General features: G+C 32.7%; 1 protein-coding gene across 1 annotated transcript in view; it reads right to left on the minus strand.

The window, feature by feature from the left end:
- LOC127831300 (scavenger receptor cysteine-rich type 1 protein M160-like) overlaps nucleotides 1-2,005 on the minus strand; it is a 14,729-nt gene extending 12,724 nt beyond the window's left edge. Inside the window, exon 1 of the mRNA XM_052356271.1 lies at nucleotides 1,988-2,005. The gene's annotated coding sequence lies outside the window, so the exon portion shown is untranslated. The remainder of the gene's footprint in view (nucleotides 1-1,987) is intronic.
- Between the last annotated feature and the right edge of the window lie 5,495 nt (nucleotides 2,006-7,500).

A 7,500-nucleotide genomic window follows, 5' to 3' on the forward strand; every position in this document is an offset into this window, starting at 1 on the left:
AGTTAGGTTTAAACTATCGTAAGGTTTTATGTATGTTGTTATAATAGTCATTAGTTATTAGTCATTAGTTATTATGTTATAGATGTTTAAGTAGCGCTTTATCACTAGGAGTTAACAATATTAATACATTGATAGCCTTAATAAAAAAATATATATATACTGCCTGTGTGTTTTTGTTTGATAGCTTACCATTCTTTTCACATTCTACAGTCTCCCATTCGCCATGAGGCATACATCTCACACGCCCTGCTGTTAAGTTCTGATAAACGCGGTAGCCTGTTTCACAGATAACTCTTGCGAGAGAACCATATGCTTTTGAGTTGTAGCTCACTTTCCCATTTAGAACAGTTGGTGATGCGTCACAATCTATAATGAACATATGACAATTTCTATATAAAACACATAACACAGTACTAAATATGCAGTATAAAATAGATCGGGATATATATAGTGTAACTTATATTGTTTAATATGGCCTAAATTGGTATTATATTACAACTTGCGTTATATGTAGAATGTTTCTTTGTGAATACATGCAACTGCGCTTTTGCTTTCTTTGAATATTATATAATCATACACATTATTGTGCATATATTATAGGAAAAATGAAACCCCATAAACTATATCAGTATGGAAATGCTATGGGTCAAAGCTTCCAACATCTCCGAACAATTAGAAGTGATACATACCATCACATTATAATCATCACGACATTGCATACACAATTATGATAGTGATTACACTCATAATTGACACTGCTGCAGTCGGTTTTCAAAATAGTAAAGATTACTTGTCACTGTGTTCGATGAATGAAAAAAGATGGTCGTCTAATTATCGAACAACAAAACCGATGTCGCAAACAAGGTACATATTACGTTACTGACATGGATTATAAGGAAAGATAAAAACGACCCAACATGTCGTTTCCATGGCATACTGTGCATCCACAAAGACAATATTTTAAATATAACACTTGTAAACTGTTTACACAATTTATCTCATATTTTAACTCTGCAATTTATCAGTATTTATATCCAAATATCAGAACACAAAGTTTTCGATTCTGCAGCACTCATTTATCATTCAAAATGATGTAAAGCAGATCTTATATGTCATGGACCTGTTAATTAGGGTGGAAAATGTAAAAATTTCTGGTCCAGTTTGTTTTATTGTATATTTTCTCATATTCCGGTCGGTATGTTCACATCTTAAAAACTATTTTATATCACTACAATCCCTTTACAAATCGAACACTATTGTATTTGTATTGAAAATCATAACTCAAATTGCAATCATTTTATTTTGACCCAGGCTGTATTCATTTCATTTGTTGTATTGTGTATGTTTTATTTGTGTCGTATTGTTGGATAACTCGTTACACGTTATGCAAAAACGACCGCGTAGCTGTGTTTCAGCTTTGTTTGTATGTGTATAAGAACTGTAAATATCGATCCCGCAAGAACAATGCTCGTTCACTCTTAATCTGTATTACCATATATATAACTATTTGCAAGTGTATTATTGGATACACTATTGCACTTCAGTTTTTACTACATTCCTTTTCCTGCAAGTGTTATACCTATCTATTGATTGTTATTGATGGCTGATGTCTAACTGTAGGGAAATAAAATAATTCAGACTTCATGTGAGATTGGGAATGCACATATATATCCATAAAACAATATCTGTTTAGAAGTTTTCAGGTTTACATAGAGCACACATATTGTGAACATACAGGTTAATCCATCATTGGTATATTCATAAATACATAATCGCATTGTTGATTTGATGTGTACGCTTCGAAACGTAAATATTTTTTAGTTTTGCTGTATTGCTGTAATCTAGTTCTAAGTATAACAGGCATAAAAATCCATATCATGGCTTTTATACAAAATGTATCAAATACTAATTCGATCGCGATACCGACACTTTTAACGACAATCAATATAAAGATATCGATTTAACAAATACTGTAAACAAAACTTACTTCTAGGGTCACAAACAACACCAACGTCGTCTTCTTCGTGATTGCAATAATCATGAATTCCCCAACCTCGATGGGTGCAGTTTTCAATAGAAAGTTCAGCCCCGGAGCACATAACGTTGTCCATCCAAATCTTTCCAGTACCTTTCTTATAATTAACATTTGTCAAAATGTTACCATTGTTCATTCTAAAAAGAAAAGGCAACATACAAAACAAATACACATATATATTCCACATTTGCAATTCGAGCTCATGTTTAAGTGCCTTCTCTAACGTTTAAATTTTGGCAATTATTAAAAAATCCACATGCTTGATATGAAACTGCGAGGGGGTAGCGTGCGGGGCATGTGAGTGTGCGTGTGCGAGTGTGTGTGTTCGTGTGTGCGCGTTCGCGCGTAAGGGTGTGTGTGCATAATAAAATGTGAATATATATTTTTTTTAATCGTTAACTTTACGTGCACCATAAGTACATTGAGACAGTTGTCAAAAAAAACAGTGCAAAATATATATCGGCACTCTGATGATACAAAAAGAAAAAAAACTCTAAACAAAACTAACCCAAACTGAGCACAAAGAACGTCGACAAAATTATTATAATCCATGTGTTTATCACACACAGTCCCCCATTCGCCATCATGGAAAACTTCTACACGTCCCCAGTTTGGACCACCGTCGGCGAGCCGAACGTTACCTGTTGATGTAGTTTTGTATGAAAAATAAGGATAAAATAAGTATTCGGAATTAAAATAGTTGCACCACGATATATAAACATTCATATACGTATTAAGTACTTAAGTAAGTAACATGTCCTGTATATAAATTACTTTTATAAATTATTATTAGAAAAGATTCCGCTGTAATTCAGATGTTGGTACTTCTATCTGTCATAAAGGTTAGAATAATTGTAAAATAAAAGATGCCTGCACCGAAATAAATGATTCAATTATCCATTTCATGAAAATTCTACTGACCGTGTGATATTAGCTATGGTACATTCGCTACAGCAATTAAAATAGAAACAAGCTTTTTAAATGAACAATCAAAACGCGTCTTTGATAAATGTTGAATGTTTGTGTCTTAATGAGTGGCATAGTCGACTGGATTTCAAACTTTTATTGTATATACTAGTTTCTTTTTTGTGCTTTGTATTGTTCTACCGCGTTGGAGGTTTATAATCATCCTTTTCAGATTTGTACAACCCAAGATACACAATATGTTGTTTCAGACTAGAATAATGACTGCATGGGTTATTGGCGTCTCTAACTTTAAATCAATTGTATAAATTCAGGTCCTCCAGAGTTTGAAATTTGGAGATGTAAGCTGCGAATAGAGTGTTAACTATTGCAAATTATAAAAGAATGTTGACACACTCTGCTATTACTACGACTACTACTACTACTACTACAATTACTACTACTACTACTACTACTACTACTACTACTACTACTACTACTACTACTACTACTACTACTACTACTACTACTACTACTACTACTACTACTACTACTACTACTACTACTACTACTACTACTTCTACTATTACTACTGCTGCTACTTCTACTACTACTACTACTACTACTACTGCTACTTCTGGAACTATGTGGAACTATTTTTTAAGTTGCAAAATCGGTAGTTATTCGGTCGTCAGGAATGTAGGAGGCCCGACAAGAATAATTATATTGTTATGTCAATTAATTATTTGTCTTCGATAAAATGTGTCAACGGCATAAAGCAGGATGAAAAGAATACATGGTTGGGGCTGAGATGGAGAAAGTGTATCCGGTTCCGACCGAAAAAGAAAAATAGGGCTCGCTAAATCTTGCCCTATTATCTTTTTCTAAGCTTCACCGGATAAACTTTCTCCATTTCGGCACCAACCATGTATTCTCTATATAAGATATAAACTTGTATAGATAGATTGTTGCCTACGAACAACTAAACAAGTATAATGATATAATGTTGGTAAAATATTTTTATCAGTACATGCATACACATTTCAGAAATCGCAAAAACAATTTTTGCTGACGGCAGACAGACAGAGGGTCAAAAAGATAGACGGAAAAATAGACAGAAAAGACGGACGGAAGGTTAACCTTTTCCCCCGTCAGGTGTACCGGTATGAGACTAGTTAAATACCATATAGAGCATACAACTTAATGCAAATTATAATATGCACATAGTTTTTATTTTTAGTTGTGTGTAATCATTAACAATTCAATTAAAATAATTCAACGACTTAATGATTAAAAATACATACGTTTGATCCACGGTAAGCTGTCTTTACGTTGAAATAGTATGTTGTTGTCATTATCTTTTGTTGTGTTAATGTAAGAGGACGATATTTTTTTATATTTAAGTCAGATATATGTCAATATATTAAAATAAAAAATAGATAAATAAATACCGACCTGATTTGTTCATTGTCTGTCCCAAAGCAACTGTTAAGCGAAATCAAAGATACTTATAAAATCAAATGGCATGTAATATTGTTAATTATAGAAACTTCAATGCATATACTATCCCTACAATAAAACATGTGTAACAGGTCGTGTTTTAATAAATAAGTATGATGTTGTTGCACGATTAAGGCTTCTTATAACGCTATACTTCTGAAAATAAATCACACATTAACGCTCTTACTAACATATACTGGCTTCGTCTTAATATTTACAATCAACTTTGCAATAATGTTCAGTGACTTTTTGATATTGAGAATGGACACTAGTTATATTTCTGGTAATCTTTACCCATTTCAAAAACGGTGTATACTACTTTTCTTGATCTATAAAAACTAAGCAATGATTTATTATGCTCTGGATAATACGATATTCGATTATCCTCGCTTATGTATACATACAAGTGAAATGCGGAAGCGCATCATTTTATTTCTATATTTAGTGCAAACCTCAAACACAATTTTTTCATTTAACAATGCAAAACAACTGATGAAGGTATATCAATTTAGCTGACCACTTGTCGGGTTTATAACAATGAAGTGTATAATAATTCACAATAACAGTTAATTGATACAGTTCTCTTGTACGTATAACTTGAAAACTATAAAACCCGTGGCATGTAAGTTTAGTCAGTAAGCAGGATCACGATTATACTATTGATTTGATTGTAATTCGATACGTATATACTTATATTTGCAGTTCTTTACATATGCCCTAATAAAAGCTTCAAAACGGAACCATTTCATTTCGAAGTGAATGGATTTCTTATTGCGCCTCTTACAGTTCAAGTTTATTCAAAAGTGTGACATTTTAAACGCTAATCCGGTATGTTTAATTTCATATTAAAAAAATACAAAATGATGTAAAAATTGCGCTTTGAGCAAGTTTGTATTATAACACACATAAAAAGACACCGATGAATTGTAATCAACGTAAGTTTGTTGATGAACAGTTTGCAGTGCAAAATATCTATCTATGTTTAACTTTTTTTTTCTTGAATTGTGGTAAAACAAAGTAAACTAGTTAGGTTTAAACTATCGTAAGGTTTATGTATGTTGTTAAACTGGTCATTAGTTATATGTTATAGATGTTTAAGGAGCGCTTTATCACTAGAAGTAAACAATATTAATACACTAATAGCCTTGTTAATAAATATATAAATACTGCCTGTGTGTTTTTGTTTGAAAGCTTACCATTCTTTTCACATTGAACGGTCTCCCATTCGCCATGAGGCATACATCTCACACCCCCTGCTGTTAAGTTCTGATAAACGCGGTAGCCTGTGTCACAGATAACTCTTGCGAGAGAACCATATGATGTTGAGTAATAGCTCACTTTCCCATTGAGAACAGTTGGTGATGCGTCACAATCTATAATGACCATAAGGCAATTTCTATATAAAAGACATAACAAAGTACTAAATATGCAGTATAAAATAGATCGGGATATATATATAGTGTAACTTATATTGTTTAATATGGCCTAAATTGGTATTATATTACAACTTGCGTTATATGTAGAATGTTTTTTTTGTGAATACATGCAACTGCGCTTTTGCTCTCTTTGAATATTATATAATCATACACATTATTGTGCATATATTATAGGAATAATGAAACCCCATAAACTATATCAGTATGGAAATTCTATGGGTCAAAGCTTCCAACATCTCCGGACAATTAGTAGTTATACATACCATCACATTATAATCATCACGACATTGCATACACAACTATGATAGTGATTGCACTCATAATTGACACTGCTGCAGTCGGTTTTCAAAATAGTAAAGATTACTTGTCACTGTGTTCGATGAATGAAAAAAGATGGTCGTCTAATGATCGAACAACAAAACCGATATCGCAAACAAGGCTTATATTACATTACTGACATGGATTTTAAGGAAAGATAAAAACGACCCAACATGTCGTTTCCATGGCATTCTGTGCATCCACAAAGACAATATTTTAAATATAACACTTGTAAACGGTTTACACAATTTATCTAATTTTTTAACTCTGCAATTTATCAGTATTTATATCCAAATATCGGAACACAAAGTTTTCGATTCTGCAGCACTCATTTATCATTCAAAATGATGTAAAGCAGATCTTATATGTCATGGACCTGTTAATTAGGGTGGAAAATATAAACATTTCTGGCCCAGTTTGTGTTATTGTATATTTTCTCATATTCCGGTCGGTATGTCTATATCTTATAAACTTGTTCATATCGCTACATTCCCTTTACAAATCGAACACTATTGTATTTGTATTGAAAATCATAACTCAAATTCCAATCATTTTATTTTGACCCAAGTTGTATTCATTTCATTTGTTGTATTGTGTATGTTTTATTTGTGTCGTAGTGTCGGATTACTCGTTACACGTTATGCAAAAACGACCGCGTAGCACGGCTAGTGACATTGTGTTTCAGCTTTGTTTGTATGTGTGTTAGAACTGTAAATATCGATCCCGCAAGAACAATGCTCTTTCACTTTTAATCTGTATTACCATATATATATAACTATTTGCAAGTGTATAATTGGATACACTTTTGCACTTCAGTTAATCCCCTTTTTACTACATTCTTTTTCTAGCAAGTGTTATATCTATCTATTGATCGTTATTGATGGCTGATGTCTAACTGTAGGAAAATGAAATAATTAAAAGACTTCATGCAAGATTGGGAAGGGGGTATACATGTGCTTCGATATATAAGCTTCGATACGCCAATATGTGTAGTTTTGTTTTATTGTTGTATATCATACATACATATTGACATCTTTGCTATGATAGCAACTACCAATGCGATCACGGTGCTAACACTTTTTGCGACAATCATAAAAGGATATCGATTTCACAAACCCTGTAAACAAATCTTACTTCTAGGGTCGCAAACAACACCAACGTCATCTTCGTGATTGCAATATCTATGAATTCCCCAACCTCGATGGGTGCAGTTTTCAATAGAAAGTTCAGCCCCGGTGCACTTAACGTTGTCCATCCAAATCTTTTCAGTACCTTTCTTATAATTGGAATTTCGCAAAAATTCACCAT

The sequence above is a fragment of the Dreissena polymorpha genome, chromosome 5 (assembly GCF_020536995.1).
Source record: "Dreissena polymorpha isolate Duluth1 chromosome 5, UMN_Dpol_1.0, whole genome shotgun sequence".
In the NCBI taxonomy this organism is placed as follows: Eukaryota; Metazoa; Mollusca; class Bivalvia; order Myida; family Dreissenidae; genus Dreissena; species Dreissena polymorpha.